This window comes from Loxodonta africana, chromosome 3, assembly GCF_030014295.1.
Source record: "Loxodonta africana isolate mLoxAfr1 chromosome 3, mLoxAfr1.hap2, whole genome shotgun sequence".
NCBI lineage: Eukaryota > Metazoa > Chordata > Mammalia > Proboscidea > Elephantidae > Loxodonta > Loxodonta africana.
In genome coordinates this window covers 27,850,049-27,867,784 of record NC_087344.1, presented here as the reverse complement: position 1 = coordinate 27,867,784, position 17,736 = coordinate 27,850,049, and positions in this window count along the sequence as shown.

Genomic DNA, 17,736 nt, shown 5'->3' with positions numbered 1-17,736 from the left:
CACCCGCAGGTTATCCTTCTTGATAGAGTCCCACATGATTCTTAGGGTTTCTTCATTTTTTTTAATTCTTTTATCTGATTTTTTTTCAGCTATGTTGGTGTTGATTCCCTGGTCCTCCAGATGTCCCAGTCTGCATTCTAATTGCTCGAGTCTGCTCCTCTGACTTCCTAGTGCATTGTCTAATTCTGTTATTTTATTGTTAATCTTTTGGATTTCTACATGTTGTCTCTCTATGGATTCTTGCAACTTATTAATTTTTCCACTATGTTCTTGAATAATCTTTTTGAGTTCTTCAACAGTTTTATCAGTGTGTTCCTTGGCTTTTTCTGCAGTTATCCTAATTTCATTTGTGATATCATTAAGCATTCTGTAAATTAGTTTTTTATATTCTGTATCTGATAATTCCAAGATTGTATCTTCATTTGGGAAAGGTTTTGATTCTTTTGTTTGGGGGGTTGGAGAAGCTGTCACGGTCTGCTTTTTTAAGTGGTTTGATATGGATTGTTGTCTCCGAGCCATCACTGGGAAACTAGTTTTTCCAGAAAATCCGCTAAAAAAAAAATGCAGTCAGATCCCTATCAGAGTTCTCCCTCTGGCTCAGGCTATTCAGATGTTAATGAAGCCGCCTGGGGAGGGTGGGGGAGGGAACAGAGAGATAGGAGAGTAGCACCTCAGAATATAGCCAGAGTTGTTTGTCTTGCTTGGAATGACTATTATATCTGAGATTCCTGCGGGCGCGTCGCCTATGTGTGCTGGCTGTGTGGAGATTGCCCCCGGGGGGTCTGGCCCGCTGGAGTCACGGTCAGATCCTCCGCTTCCAGCCCCACGCCCAGCGTCAAGGCTCCCCTACTGGGACGGTGCACTCTCGACTCCAAAATCAGTCACTGCCTCCCGGCGCCTTCTCGTCCCTCCAGCCGCGTGGCCGTGCCGTCCCGAGAACCAGTTGAGCCTCCTCCCGGGGTTAGTTCAGATGAGTGGAGCAGGTCCCCGTGCTTGTGCCGTGACCGAGTGTCCCGGCTGGGACGCTGTTCTCCCCGCTCCAATACCAGTCGCTGCCTCCCGGGGACTTCTCCTACTGGCTGCGTCCCACGCCGCCCGCGCAACCCCGCTGGTCCCCTTCCCGGGGTTAGTTCAGTGGGGTGGAGCAACTCTCCGTGTTTATGGCGTACCTGCATCCAGTCCAAATCCCTGCGGGACGGTTCCCCAGCTCGGATGCTGCTCTTTCTGCTCCAAGACCAGTCACTGCCTCCCGGGGACTTTTCCTACCGGCTGCGTCCCACGCCGCCCGCGGAACCGGCTGGTCCCCCTCCCGGGGTTAGTTCAGGAGGGTGGAGTAGGTCTCTGTGCTTGTGCCGTACCTGACTGGTACGCTGGCTCCAGGCTCTGGAAACAATCGCTGCTTCCCCGTATTAGTTTGTTCTCCATCTCTAAATCTGTGTTTGTTGTTCAGGGTTCGTAGATTGTTATGTATGTGATCGATTCACTTGTTTTTCCGTGTCTTTGTTGTAAGAGGGATCCGAGGTAGCGTCTGCCTAGTCCGCCATCTTGGCTCCGCCCCTCAAACTCCCACAATTTTTTAAAAAGTGTGGAAATAGATCATTATTATTGCTATGTGGAGAATGGTTTTATGGGAGGTGGCACCTTGGATTCAGGCAGTAGCAGTGAAGAAGGAGAGAAGTGATATCCAGTGTCACTGGGTCCTGCTCTGGGACTGGATATTGGGATGGGGGCCAGAAGAGAAGAGTTAAAGATGACTTGAGCAACTGGATGGATGCTGGTGTCATTTTCTGATGTGAGGAAGACTAATGAGGAGCTGGTTTTGGCCAAGTCATTTGGACATGTGTTTTATCAGGAGGCACGCATCCCTCCTGAAGACCTCGGGTACTCAGGGAGCAGAGCCTTCCCCAAGAACTGTTAGGAATCCACGCTAGGTGTCTTCCCAACACAGTGGCCAAATTGCCCCCACCCTGGCAGCCTCAGACCCTCTCACCTAGTGAGCTCCTCACCTGGGACAATGGAGACCACGCAGGCAGTACTCCTTATCTCCTTCCCAGAGACCCACCTCCATCTGTTCCAGCAGAAGAGGCCTTGTATCAATTATTCACGGTTGTGTAACAAACAACTCCAAATACAGTGGCGTAAAACACTCATGGTCTTCTCATGACTGGGCTCAACCGGGCAGTTCTCCCTCGAGATCTGTCATGCAGTTATGGTCAGATGGTGGCTTGAGCTAAAGTCACCTCCAAGGCTTCCGTACTCCATGCTGGCAAGCTCAGCTGGAACAGCTACATGTGGCCTCTGTATGCATCCTGGGCTTCCGCACAACTTGACAGCTGGGATCCAAAGGTGTCTTAGTTATCTAGTGCTGCTATAACAGAAATACCACAAGCAGATGGCTTTAACAAAGAAAAATGTATTCTCTCACAGTCCAGGAGGCTAGAAGTCCAAATTCAGGGTGCCAGCTCCAGGGGAAGGCTTTCTCTCTCTGTCGGCTCTGGGGGAAGGTCATTGTCATCAATCTTCCCCTGCTCTAGGAGCTTCTTAGCACAGGGACCCTGGGTCCAAAGGACGCACACCCCTTACTCTAATTTCTTGGTGGTATAAGATAAATCCACGAGGCACTCCTTGGAAACCCTATGGGGCAGTTCTACTCTGTCCTGTAGGGTCTCTATGAGTTGGAACCGACTCAACAGCAATGGGTTTTTTTAATGGGTTATAAGGTCCCCCCGCCCCCTCCCCATCTCTCTGCTGGCTTCTCTCTTTTATATCTCAAAAGAGATTGATTTAAGACACAACCTAATCCTGTAGATTGAGCTCTGCCTCATTAACATCACTGCCACAAATCCCACCTCATCAACATTGTAGAGATACGGTTTACAACACATAGGAAAATCACATCAGATGACAAAATGGTGGACAATTACGCAATACTGGGAATCATGGCCTAGCCAAGTTGACATACAGTTTTGGGGAACACATTGAATCCATGACAAAGGGCAAACTTCATGAGAGAGAATCAGGTGGAAGCTGTGTCACCTGGACTCAGAAATGGCATTATGTCACCTCCGCCAGTTTCTATTGGCTGCGTTAGTCACGAGATTCACCCAGATTCAAAGAAGGGAGACACAGAATCCACCTCTTGATGAGGTAATGGCAAGAGAACATTGTAAGAATAACATATGAGGTGTGAGATATTGTTGTGGCCACCTTTGGAAATATAATTGGCCAAAGGCATCTTTTATCAAATATTGAGAACGTACACAAGAATATTTTTTTTAATGGTGTACTCTCCACCCCATGTAAGTACAAGAATATTACCAGTATCTTTGAAGATCCCATCATTTTTATTCGCCCCTCAAGGTAACCACATCTTTGAATTTTGTCTATTATTCCCACATGTATTACCTCTAAATAATATATTATTATTATTATTGCCTGTTTTATACTTTTGTACAGAGCCCTGGTGGTGCAGTGGTTAAGAGCTTGGCTGCCAACAAAAAGGTCAGAAATTCGAATCCAGCAGCCACTCCTTGGAAACAGTATAGGGCAGTTCTACTCTGTCCTATAGGGTCGCTATGAGTCGGAATCAACTCTACGTCAACAGGTTTGATTTTCGGTTTATACTTTTATATAGACGAAATCATGTTGACAGCAGTCTTCTATGACTTCTTTTTTTTACCCGACAATATAATCCTGAGATTCATCCATGTTGTATGTGATTGGAGTTCATTCATTTTCACTGCCGTATAGTTCATGCTCAGTAATTTATTCATCCATTGTCCTGTCTAGGGAAACGTGGATATTCCCAGGTTTATCACAATAAGTACTTCTATGAACACTTTTGTACATATTTCTCAGGATAGTTGTGCAAGAGTTTATTTAGGGCATATACATTAGAGTAGAATTGGTGGTGTGTTCCAAATTGTTTTCTAAAGTGGTGTGCCAATCCACACCTCTAACAGCAATGTACAAGTGTTCCAGTTGCTCCACATCCTCACCAACATTTGGTATTGTCAGACTTCTCTAGATGTGTTCTTTACCAGTTTAGAAACACAATAATGATGTGTCACTCATCCCTTTTGGGAGCATCCCAACAGAGAATTTTATTCGTATTCTAATTATAAAAAAGATGTAATGTCCTCCAGGAAGCCTTCAAAGATCCCCACCCTCCACTCTGAGTTTGGTGCCCTTTCTGTGCTTCCTTCTTTCATCAAAGCCTTGTTACTGCCACAGTGGAGTAGTGGTTTACACCAATTTAAGTTATGTAAATTCAACTGTACATGGAAAACACAGAGAGGAACACTGTAGCTTCCGAGTATAGTGCACTTGCTGGGGGGATGGGTGTGCAACCCTTCTGAACAGGAAAAGAAGACATATCCTGTCATTTTCTTAGCTCCCATTTGCATCTCATAGTGTGGACATTTTACTGCTCTAAGAAGAGGTGGATTAGCCAGTAAGGAAGGCATGCACAGGCTTAACTGTGTTTACTTACTAATCTAAAGTGTAGAACTTTACCTTTCAAAAGATGCAGTGAAACTCATGTGAAATTGTGCACTACACATTAATAAGTAAGCACAAATAAGCCCGTGTGTACCTTGCTTATTGGGCAATCCATCCCTGGCCCTTAAGTGAAACTTGGGTGTTCAGAGGTGCAGTTCTTTTCGGTACACTATAGCCTCTAAACACAAGCCAGTTGAGTCGTCTGAAGCTCAACGATGGAAACAGTGAGGGAAGCTGGCTATCTTGGACTTACTATTGGGTACTGTGCTAGACTCACACAGAATTTTTCTTGAGGGATTACCAAGGCTTTTTTTTTTTTTTTTTTTTTTGCTAACTTAGCTAATTTTGTTTTATTTTTTATAAAATAACTGTAACACAGAAAAACCCATACCACACATGAGTCCACTGAATAAGTAATTATGAAATGAGCATCGATAAATTACCAAGGCATAGAAATAAATACAGCCAATATCCCACAAGCCCTCTTTCCTAGTTTGGGTCCTCCCAGAACAAGGGTGTGGGCAAGTAATATTTGGGTTGCCGATCCCAAGAAAGATAAGTAGAGCAGACGGGAAGTGAGAGAGGGCAGGGAAAGCAGCCAGCAAAGGGGGTGTTATCAAGGACGCTTCCACTATAGGCAACCAGGGCTCAGTCCCACTGGGGACCTCTGAGAGATAACATAGAACACATCCAAGAGTCATCCCACCCAACGAGTGAGGGAGCTGGGGTATTTATCCACCTATGGACTGCTCCCAGGAAATGTTAACTCCTCAGAACTTCAAGCTCAGGGTGAACGAGCTCCTGTGGCCAGAGAAAGCTCTCGTACAAAGAGGTGCTAGCAGTTGGAAGTCTTTTAGTTGATATGGTAGGCATGGTAACTATAGAGAACATGCAGTTGGGACCAGAAAATGTCAACCTTAGAGGACTTAACTCTTGCCACCCTCCAGGCGTGGCCATCCCCACTGGGCAGAAGTCTAAAAAGAACAAGAGGACGTGCCCACCCCAAAACTCACCCTGCCACTAGACCTTGCTCTGAGTACCTGGAACCCCAGAATTCTCTGCCTAGGACCTGAGGATTGGCCAAGTGTTGCCACTGTGGAGTGTGGGGAAAGTAGGTGGATGGAGCTTGGATGAGCAGTCTGGGGTGTCCATACACATGTGCATGAGTACACTGGAAGGTAAAGTTGGAGCTGCAAAGAAAAGGGAGAAGGACTATGGATTAGAGATTGGCTCTCTCATACCACTACATGTTGTTGTTGTTGTTGATCACATACTGGTGTGGAACTCTGAAGAGTCCTACAGTTCTAAATTAGAACCTGGTCCTCCAGGACCTAATGAAGGTATACTTCTCAAGGTAGGAAGATAAAACACACATATTTTATCTTTTTATTTTAGGACATACATTAACTTTTTATTTTGAGATAATTTTAAACTTCCAGAAGGGATGCAAAAATAATAGAGTTCCTATATACCCTTCACCCAGCTTCCCCTAATGTTGACACCTTGCATAAATATATGTTGTTCCATTATCAAAATCAGGAAATTAACATTGTACAATACTATTAACCAAACTATTCCTGGCATAGTAGACCATATGATTGTCCAATTCAAAATGACCAATACCAGTCCACTTTACCTCACTAATGCCTAGGATATCAACCTTTATGCATTCTATTTCATTTTTGATGACTTTCAATTTTCCTAGATTCATACTTCATACATTTCATGTTCTGATTACTGGGGGATGTTTGCAACTGTTTCTTCTCATTTTCAGTTGTATCACATCAGCAAATGAAGGTTCTGAAAGTTTGACTCCACCCACAATATTAAGGTTGCCACTACTTTGAGGAGGCAGCTCCTTTCCTGTTGTATTTTGAATGATTTCTAACCTGAGGGGCTCATCTTCTGGCATGGTATTAGACAATATTCCAGAGCTATTCGTAAGATTTTCACTGGCCAATTTTTTCAGAAGTAGACCGTCAGGTCCTTCTTCCTAGTCTGTCTTAGTCTGAAAGAAATAGTAAAGTTGTCAAGGATTTCACTTTACGGGGATCTACAATCAACACTCATGGAAGCAGCAGTCAAGAAATCAAACAACATATTGCATTGGGCAAATCTACTCAAAAGACCTCTTTAAAGTGTTAAAAAGCAAAGATGTCACTTTGAGGACTAAGGTACACCTGACCCAAGCCATGTTATTTTTAGTGGCCTTATATACATATGAAAACTAGACATTGAATAAGGAAGACTGAAGAAGAATTGATGCCTTTGAATTATGGTGTTGGCGAAGAATATTGAATATACCATGGACTGCCAGAAGAACAAACACATATGTCTTGGATAAGTACAGCCAGAATGCTCCTTAGAAGTGAAGATGGCGAGACTTCGTCTCATGTACTTTCGACACGTTATCAGGAGGGATCAGTTCTTAGAGAAGGACATCACGCTTGGTAAAGTAGAGGGCCTGCCCCAGGACAGGACCCATTCCCAAAGCCAACTCTTCTGACAGGGATTGGATTGGACAATGTGTTGGAGAGGGATGCTGGTGAGGAGTAAGCTTCTTGGATCAGGTGGACACTTGAGACTATGTTGGCATCTCCTGCCTGGAGGGGAGATGAGAGGGTAGAGGGGGTTAGAAGCTGGTGAAATGGCATGAAAACAGAGAGTGGAGGGAGGGGGCTGGTTGTCTCATTAGGGGGAGAGCAATCGGGAGTGTGAAGCAAGGTGTATATAAGTTTTTGTGTGAGAGACTGACTAGATTTGTAAACTTTCACTTAAACCACAATAAAAATTAAAAAACAAAGTAGAGGGCCTGCAAAAGAGAGGAAGACCCTCAATGAGATGGATTAGCACGGTGGCTGCAACGATGAGCTCAAACATAGCAATGATTGTGAGGATGGCAGTGTTTTGGTCTGTTGTACCTAGGGTCGCTACAAGTCAGGACTGGATGGCACCTGTCATGGATTGAATTGTGTCCCCCCAAAATATGTGTCAACTCAACAGAGAACCCCTGAGGGAGCAGGAGAGCAGTGGGATGCAGACCCCAAATTCTCATAAGACCAGACTTAATGGTCTGACTCTGAAGCTAGAAGGACCCCGGTGGTCATGGCCCCCAGACCTTCTGTTGCCCCAGGACAGGAACCATTCCTGAAGCCAACTCTTTAGACATGGATTGAACTGGACAATGGGTTGGAGAGGGATGCTGGTGAGGAGTGAGCTTCTTGGATCAGGTGGACACTTGAGACTAGGTTGGCATCTTCTGCCTGGAGGGGAAATGAGAGGGTGGAGGGGGTTAGAAGCTGGCGAAAAGGACATGAAAACAGAGAGTGGAGGGAGAGAGCAGACTGTCTCATTAGGGGGAGAGTAATTGGGAGTGTGTAGCAAGGTGTATATGGGTTTTTGTGTGAGAGACTGATTTGATTTGTAAACTTTCACTTAAAGCACAATAAAAATTATTTTAAAAAAATGTGTCAACTTGGCTAGGCCAATATTCCCAGTATTGTATGATTTTCTACCATTTTGTCATCTTATGTGATTTTCCTACATGTTGTAAATCCTGACTCTATGATGTTAATGAGGCAGGACTCAATCTACAAGATTAGGTTGTGTCTTCAGTGAATCTCTTATGAGATATAAAAGAGAGAAGTGAGCAGAAAGACATGGGGACCTCCCACCACCAAGAAACGAGAGCCAGGAGAATAGCACGCCTTCGGACCCAGAGTCCCTGCGCTGAGAAACTCCTCAGTCAGGGAAGATTGATGACAAGGACCTTCCTCCAGATCTGACAGAGAGAAAGGCTTCCCCTGGAGCTGGCACCCTGAATTTGGACTTCCAGCCTCCTAGACTGTGAGAGAATTAATTTCTTTTTGTTAAAGCCATTCACTTGTGGTATTTCTGTTATAGCAGCACTATATAATTAAGACAGCACCTAACAACATTAACCAATCTACAGACTTTGTTTGAATTTCACCAGTTTTCCCACGAAGGTTCTTTTTTTCTGGTATAGGACCCCATCAAGGACATCATATTTCATTTAGTCATCAGACATCTCCTCTAGCCCATGACAGTTTCTAAAACTTTCCTGATTTTTCATGGCCTTGCCACTTTTGAGGAGTTATTGTTGTTACATGCCTTTGAGTTGGTTATGACTCGTAGCGACCCCATGTACAACAGAACGAAACACTGCCAGGTCCTGCACCATCCTTGCAATCATACTTGTACTTGAGCCCATTTTTGCAGCCCCCACTGTGTTAATCCATTTCCTTGAGGGTCCTCCTCTTTTTTGCTGACCCTCCACTTTACCAAGCATGATGTACTTTTCCAGGGACCTATCCCTTCTGATAACCTGTCCAAAGTATGTGAGACATAGTCTCACCATTCTCACTTCTAAGGAGCATTCTGGCTGTACATCTTCCAAGACAGATTTGTTTATTCTTTTGGCAGTCCCTGGTATATTCAATATTCTTTGCCAGCACCATAATTCAAAGACATCAATTCTTTTTCAGTCTTTCTTCTTCATTGTCCAGCTTTCGCATACATATGAGAAAATTGAAAACACCATGGTTTGAGTCAGGCACACCTTAGTTTTCTAGGTGACATCTTTGCTTTTTAACACTTTAACAAGGTCTTTTGCAGCAAATTTGCTCAATGGAATTCGTCGTTTGATTTCTGCCTCTTCCATAGGCATTAATTGTGGATCCAAGTAAAATGAAATCCTTGACAACTTCAATCTTTTCTCCGTTTACCATGATGTTGCTTACTGGTCCAGTTGTGAGGGTTTTTGTTTTCTCTATGTTGAGGTATAATCCATACTGAAGGCTGTGGTCTTTGATCTTCATCAGTAAGTGTTTCAAGTCCTCTTCACTTTCAGAAAGCAAGGTTGTGTCATCTGCATAATGGAGGTTGTTGATGAGTCTTCCTCCAGTGCTGATGCCCTGTTCTTCTTCACATAGTCCAGCTTCTTGGATTATTTGCTCAGCATAGAGTTTAAATAAGTATGGTGAAAGGATACAACAATGACACACACCTTTCTTGACTTTAAACCACGCAGTATGCCCTTGTCCTGTTCGAACAACTGCCTCTTCCTCTGTGTACAGTTTCCTCATGAGGACAATTAAGTGTTCTGGAATTCCCATTCTTCGCAATGTTATCCATAATTTGTTATGATCCACACAGTCGAATGCCTTTGCATAGTCAATAAAACATAGGTAAACATCTTTCTGGTATTCTCTACTTTCAGCCAGGATCCATCTGACATCAGCAATAATATTTCTAGTTCCACATCCTTTTCTGTTAACTTTGTTTGTGGTTACCTTGAAATTTACCCGTATCTTCCTAGGTTTGAACCAGTCCATTATTACTTGGTATTGCCTTGCCTTCCTCTTCATTAGAAAGTTCTATACCTACACTGTTCATTCCTTCTTTTATTGTTCTGATATTGTTGTCATTTACGGATTAACCTTTCTGGTTCTCTGTTGCAGTTCTTCTGGTTTTGGATAGTCTTTGCGAGTTCATTTCCTATATTGGTATCTGGCTTGTACAATCTCATGTCCTAGATTCAGGCTGTGGTCTGATGTTGTTTGTTCTGAGACCGAAGGACTCCATTTAATAATTCTTGTAGTTTTGGCTTGGTTTTTACATATTCTCTTAATTTCTGTTTGTCTGAAAATGTCCTAATTTCACCATCATATTTAAATGAAAGTTTTGCAGCATATATTATTCGTGGTTGGCAATGTTTTTCTTTCAAGGTTTCATGTACATCATCCCATTGCCTTCTTGCCTGCTTGGTTTCTGTTGAATGATCAGAGCTTAGTCTTATTGTTTCTTCTCTGTATATGACTTTTTGTTTTTCTCAAGCTGCTCTCAGAATTTTTTCTTTGTCTTTGGTTTTAGAGAGTGTGATTATGATATGCCTTGGAATTTTTCTTTCGGGGTCTATCCTACATGGGGTTCATTGAGTTTCTTGGATGGATAGATTTTCATCATTCATGATATTAGGGAAGTTTTCTGTCAGCAATTCTTCAATGATCCTCTCTGTTTTCCATTTCCTCTCCCTGTTCTGGAACTCTGATCACTTGCAAATTTTTGCTTTTGATTGTATTCCACATAATTTTCAGGGTTTCCTCATTTTTCTTTGTTCTTTTTTTCTGATTTTTCCTCAAACAGAGTTGTATCCAAGTGTTTGTGTTCAATTTCACTGGTCCTGTCTTCCATCATTTCAAACGTGCTCCTCAGCCCTTCTATGACACTGTCCATTTCTGGAATCTTGTTTATCTTTTGGATTTCTAATTGTTGTTTTTGTATGATTTCTAGTTGTGAATTTATTTTGGCATTTTGTTCCCATATTATTGTCCTGAATTCTTCCATTTTTTGTCTGTATTTTCCATGAATTTGCCTGCCTTTTCCATAAATTTGACTATTTTTTCTGTTTTTGGTCTGCTTTTTGCTTCATCTCTTGGAATTTGCCTGCCTTTTCCATAAATTTGACTATTTTTTCTGTTTTTTGTCTGCTTTTTGCTTCATCTCTTGGATAGCTCTGAATATTAGAGATGTGAATTCCCGGTCAGGTAGTTCTAGTGCCTTTTCTTCTACTGGAAAGTCATCTGGTGTTTTATTTTGGATGCCTGGTGGTTAAGTGCTATGGCTGCTAACCAAAGGGTTGGCAGTTCGAATCCGCCAGGCGCTCCATGGAAACTCTATGGGGCAGTTTTACTCTGTCCTATAGAGTCGCTATGAGTTGGAATCGACTCGACAGCACTGGTTTTTTTTTTTTTTTTTTTTTTACTGGAACCATCCTGTCCTGGTTTTTGATACGTTTTGGTATTGTCTGCTGTCTTTGGGACATCCGGTAGTTATTTTCTTTGTTTCTTGATTGTAGATTTGTTTGCTTTGTCCTGGTTTTTTGTTTTATTTAGTTATGTCTGAGCAGGCTGGCTGTGCGTTCTTTGTCATTTGCTCATCTGTAGTCGCGATACTTTTCACCTCCTTCTCCAATGGGTCGGGCCAGTCACTCAGCTATGGTACAGCAGGGCAGGTCCAGCTGACGGGGAGGGGCTGGGATGGGTTGTTTGTGGCATGTACTAGGGCCAACAGGGCAGGCCAGGAATCAGTGCCGGGCAGGTTCCAGTAGGCCACGCCTGTGCTGCTTGGTGGTGCAACATTCAGCGCATGGTGCATGTAGGCAGGAAAGGGGAGGGAGGTTGTGGTGTATGGAGCTACTACGGGTATGGGAAACAGAAGAGAGAAACAGGAGCCAGAAACAAACAAACAAAGAGGAAAAAAGAGTGCAAAGAGAGCTTGCCGTTGGAGTGGAGAGATGAGAACCTAAGAAATGGAGAGAAGCAAAAAGGGAAAAAGAAAAAAAACTAGATAAAAATTTGGAAAAGAATAGCCTCTAGGGGTCCCACCAGTGCAGCTGCGAAGACTGGGGAAGTCTCCCAGATTGTGCAGTATAGCCTGGCTACAGGGGGTATAGATGTCACACAGCACCAGGTATTGAGGAGACAGGAAAAGAATGTTTGTATAGACAGACGAGAGCTGAGAAATGAAAAAAGACAGGAAGAGAAAAAGAGAGAAGGAAAAAAGAAAGAAAAAGAGAAATACCACCAGGGACCCTGCCTAGGTGGCTGTGCAGATTGGGAGAGTGGCTCATAAGCCATGCAGTGCAGCCTGGCTAGAAGGTGCTTCCAAGTGTGAAAAGAGAAATGAAACAAATGAACAAACAAAGCAAGCAAAAAAAAAAAAAAAAAAGCCCCAGGAATCCTACCAGCGTGGTATCGAAGGCCAGGGGAGTGGGTCCCAGTTGAGTGGGGCTTCACAGCCATTCAAGAAGAAGCAAAGATGGCACATGGAGCCAGGTGTTTGAGAGTAAGGAGAGGGAGGTGGTTGCAGGCACGGAAGAAACCAAAAGAGAGGAAAGAAGGAACACCAGCTCAGGGATCCAGCCAGAGTGGACACGGCAAATCCAAGTGGTCTGGGGTGGAAGCAGTTGCCTCCTGGCCAGGAGACTGTGGCTGGCAGGAAGCAGAGGAGGCCAAAGGGGGAGGGGAAGAAGGGTGGAGGTTAGAAAAGCATATATCGCTTATTACCAGGTGCTGTCTCCTGCTGGGAACTTCATGAAGCTGCTTTCCCATACTCCCTGTCTGCCAATCTACAATGTGGGTGGGGTGAACCAAAGGCATGGACAATGGACACTGCACTTGCTGGCCAGCTGAGCCACCACAGGCAGCCAGGAAGCTCGGAGATAGAGCAACGGGGAGAGGATGGAGGGTGGGAAAGCACGTATCAGTGGTTACCGGGTGCTTTGTCTCCTGCTGGGAACTCCACAAAGCTGCTTTCCCGTGCTTCCTGTCAGCTAATCTCTGACAGGAGTCCAAGATGGCAAATCCGTGCTGCATCAGCTGATAAGGAACCTCGGCAGGTATCTCTCCTCACTCTCAGTCCTCTGTCAGTTTCTTATTTCATTCGGTGTTCAGCTGAGTTCTTTATGTCTTCATTTGACACTTCGGGTTCCAGGAATGACGTTTGTCTCTGTTTTACTTAGTTTTTCGGGTCTTTGCTGTGGAGGGTTGGCGTGGTGCGTCTGTCAAAATGGCCAGTACCAGTCCATTTCAGCTCACGAATGCCTATAGGAGATTGATGTTTATGCTTTCCATTTCATTTTTTATAATTTCCAATTTTCCTAGATTCACACTTTGTACTATGGCACCATGTTGGGTGGACGTCCCCTCCACATCCTTTTCTGAATCTGGCTTGATTTTCTGGAAGTTCCCTATTGACGTACTGCTGTAGCTGCTTTTGAATGATCTTCAGCAAAATTTTACTTGCGTGTGATACTAATGATATTTTTAGACAATTTTCACATTCAGTTGGATCACCTTTCTTTGGAATAGGCATAAATATGGATCTCTTCCAGTCGGTTGGCCAAGTAGCTGTCTTCCAAATTTCTTGGCATAGTCGAGTGAGCACTTCCAGCGCTGCATCCTTTTGATGAAACATCTCAACTGGTATTCTGTCAATTCCTGGAGCTTTGTTTTCACCAATGCCTTCGGTGCACCTTGGACCTCTTCCTTCAGTACCATTGATTCCTGATGATATGCTACCTCCTGTCATGACCGAATGTCGACCAGTCCTCTTTGGTATAATGACTCTGTGTACTCCTTCCATCTTCTTTTGATGCTTCCTGCGTCGTTTAGTTTTTTCCCCACAGAATCCTCCACTATTGCAACTCAAGGCTTAAAGTTTTTCTTCAGCTCTTTCAGCTTGAGAAACGTTGAGCATGTTCTTCCCTTTTGGTGTTCTACCTCCAGGTGTTTGCACATGTCATTGTAATACTTTACTGTGTCTTCCTGAGTCGCCCCTTGAAATCTTCTGTTCAGCTCTTTTACTGTATCATTTCTTCCTTCCACTTTAGCTACTCAACATTCAAGAGCAAGTTTCAGGGTCTCTTCTGACATCCGTATTGGCCTTTTCTTTCTTTCCTGTCTTTTTAATGACCTCTTGCTTTCTTCATGTATCATGTCCTTGATGTCATTCCACAACTCATCTGGTCTTCAGTCATTAGTGTTCATGTCAAATCTATCCTTGAGGTGGTCTCTAAACTCAGGTAGGATCTACTCAAGTTCATACTTTGGTTCTCGTGGACTTGTTCTAATTTTCTTCAGCTTCAGCTTGAACTTGCATATGAGCAATTGATGGTGTGTTCTGCAGTTGACCCCTGCCCTTGTTCTGACTGATGATATTGAGCTTTTTCACTGTCTCTTTCCACAGATGTGGTTGATTTGATTCCTGTGTATTCCATCTGGCCAGACCCACATGTATAGTCACTGTTTATGTTGTTGAAAAAAAGTATTTGCAATGAAAAAGTCGTTGGTCTTGCAAAATTCTATCATGCGATCTCCGGCATCATTCTATCACCAGTGCCTTATTTTCCAACTACCGATCCTTCTTTGTTTCTGACATTTGCATTACAATCACCAGTAATTATTGATGCATCCTGATTGCATGTTCAATCAATTTCAGACTGCAGAAATTGGTTAAAAATCTTCAATTTCTTCATCTTTGGCTTAGTGGTTCGTGCATAAATTTCAATAACAGCCATATTAATTGGTCTCCCTTGTAGGTGTGTGGATATTATCACTGACAGCGCTGCACTTCAGGATAGATCTTGAAATATTCTTTCTGATGATGAGTGCAGTGCTACTCCTCTTCAATCTGTCATTCCCAGCATAGTAGGCCATATGATTGTCTGATTCAAAATGGCCAATACCAGTCCATTTCAGCTCACGAATACCTAAAGGAGATTGATCTTTATGCCTTCCGTTTCATTTTTGATAATTTCCAATTTTCCTAGATTCACACTTTGTACTTTCCAAGTTCTAATTATTAATGGATGTTTGCAGCTGTTTCTTCTCATTTTGAATCATTTAACATCAGCAAATGAAGGCCCTGAAAGCTTGACTCCATGTACATAATTTGGAAATCCTGGCGGCATAATGGTTAAGAGCTATGACTGCTAACCAAAAGGTTGGCAGTTTGAATCCACCAGGGGCTCCCTGGAAACCGTATGGGGCAGTTCTACTCTGTCCTATAGGGTCGCTATGAGTCAGAGTTGACTTGATGGCAACAGGTTTGTTTGTTTGGAAACTCTGGAGGCGTAGCGGTTAAGAGCTACAGCTGCTAACCAAAGGGTCAGCCATTCCACTCCACTAGGCACTCCTTGGAAACTCTAAGAGACAGTTCTACTCCGTCCAATAGGGTCACTATGAGTCGGAATCAACTTGATGGCAATGGGTTTTTTAGGTACATCATTAAGGTCAACTCTACTTGAGTAAGCAGCTCTTGCCCAGTCATCTTTTGAGTGCCTTCCAGCCCGAGGGGCTCATCTTCCGGCACTATATCAAACAATGTCCTGCTGCTATTCATCATTGCCTAATCCTTTTCAGAAGTAAACAACCTGCAGGTCCTTCTTCCTAGTGAGGAGCACCAGTTAGTAATTTTGTAGAATGACCCTCCATTTGAGTTTATCTGATGTTTTCTCATGATTAGACTGGAGTTATGGGTTTTGGGGTAGAATATTCCAGAGGTGAGCTGCCTTCCTCGTCATATCTGCAGTGCAATGGATCACTTTTATGTGGCCTTTCTTACCATGATCTTGTAACTCCCATCCAAGTGATTGGGCAGGACTGTAAAAATAAGGTAATTGTGGCCCACAGAAAGGATTGGTCAGTTTTAACTGTGGTGCTAAGCTTAAAATGAGCTATCTCAGAGGTGAATAAGGGAAGATCTCACCACCACCAAGGAAGAACAGCCGGGGGGGAACATGTCCTTTGGACCCGGGGCCCCTGTGTTGAGAATCTCCTGGAACCAGGAGACAGAGAGAGAGGGAGAGAGCTGTAACACTGAAAACAGCAAGAAACAGCGGCAGAGAAACAGCTGCAGGAGAAACCTGCAGGAGACTACACGTTGGCCTTACGCGCCCATGGAGCAAAAAAGCTGAGTGTCTTTGGTCAGGAGCCTTGCTGGTGGAGTAGGGTGCCTCCAGGCACTTGGCAGAACTAGGTTTGTAGCCCCAGGGAGCTAGAGCTGAGCACCTTTGGGCCGAGGCTTACTTGTGGAGTGGGGTGCCTTTTAAAACAGCTTTGTTTTTTAAAAGGGCTTCGTAGCACTTGCTCAAACAGGGCACAGGCTGAGGACCAGAGAAGCATGCCTGCAGGCACAGCTGAGAAGAAGCTGTCCTGATGAAGAACTGTATCCTGCACATTCCTGAACATGGATTGTAACCTGTTATTTCTCTAATAAACCACATAAACTTGAATATTGCCTACAAGTTCTATGTGGTCATTGCAATGAATTTTCGAACCCAGTAGAGTTCTGCTATGGGAGGGACAGTTGGTATCAGAACTGGTAAAGATTGTGGAGAGAGGAGGCATGTCTGATCTCTGCCTCATTGGAGTCAGCCTTGGGCTGTTTATCTCGATTCTCCTTTCTCCTTGTGAAGTTGGAGGAGATCAGATGCTGCCACCATGCCATTTTTACAATATTACAGCCAGGGTTATAAGATATCCACATGAATTATCATCAGTGATATTAACCATCTTTACTTCATTAAGGTAGTATCTGCTAGGTGTCTGCATTGTGAAGTTATTATTTTTCACTTAATAAATATTTTGTGGGAGATACTTTTTACACTGTGCAAATATTCTGATTCTTCTTAAAGTTTCACCCACTAGTTTTAATTTTAACACCCACTAGTGGATCTTGCCTGTAACAGTTATTACTGTGGTATTTAAAAGTTGATTTTCTAATTCACTGATTGCTTCTACACATACTACTTGGAATTCTTCTGTAAGGAAGATATGTCCATTTCCCCTTATTTATTTAATGATTCATTTATACTGTATATACTCTTGGATATTTATTTTATTATGGGGGTTATAATTTTATTTATGGTAAGACTTCATCTTACCTACTTTGGACATGTTATCAGGAGGGTCCAGTCCCTGGAAAACAACATCATGCTTGGTAAAGCAGAGGGTCAGTGAAAAAGAGGAAGAACCTCAATGAGGTGAATTGACACAGTGAATGCAACAATGGGCTCAAGAATAACAATGATTGTGAGGATGGCGCAGGACCGGGCAGTGTTTCGTTGTGTTGTACGTAGAGTTGCTATGAGTCAGAACCAACTCAGTGGCACCTAACAACAACAACAACTTTGTTTATTTATTTGGTTGCTCAAAATGTTCCATCTTTGGCCATAAGAAGCTCCTATGGGTTGGCTTCTGTTTCCCTTTGACATGACCCTATCCTTTTGTTTTGTAAGCAGTTCTCTACTTTCTGGCACACAAAATGCTCCAGTATCATCTTGTAATTTCTTTGCCCTAGTCCTGGAGTCAGCCAATTCTCCAAGGAGCCCTGGTTCCTTTCATTGGAGAATGGTATTAGAAGCCAAGATTTGGGTGCTGAGTGTGCTCATTGCTACTGGGGTGCATGATAGAACATAATTTATTTCACAGTTTGCTTGATTTATAACAGAGTATGAGGGCCTCCGTTTGTACTCTGAAATGTTAGGGGCAGGCTTGCCATCCATCACCCCTTCTCCCCGCATTCTTGACTTCTCTCGCACCTCTTCCTTCTCCAGCAAACATTGTCACCATTCCCTTATGTTGAAACTCACTTCTCTCCTGTTTCTCCCTACTCTCTTCAGAGGCAACAGAACACAAAAATTTAGAGTTCCTG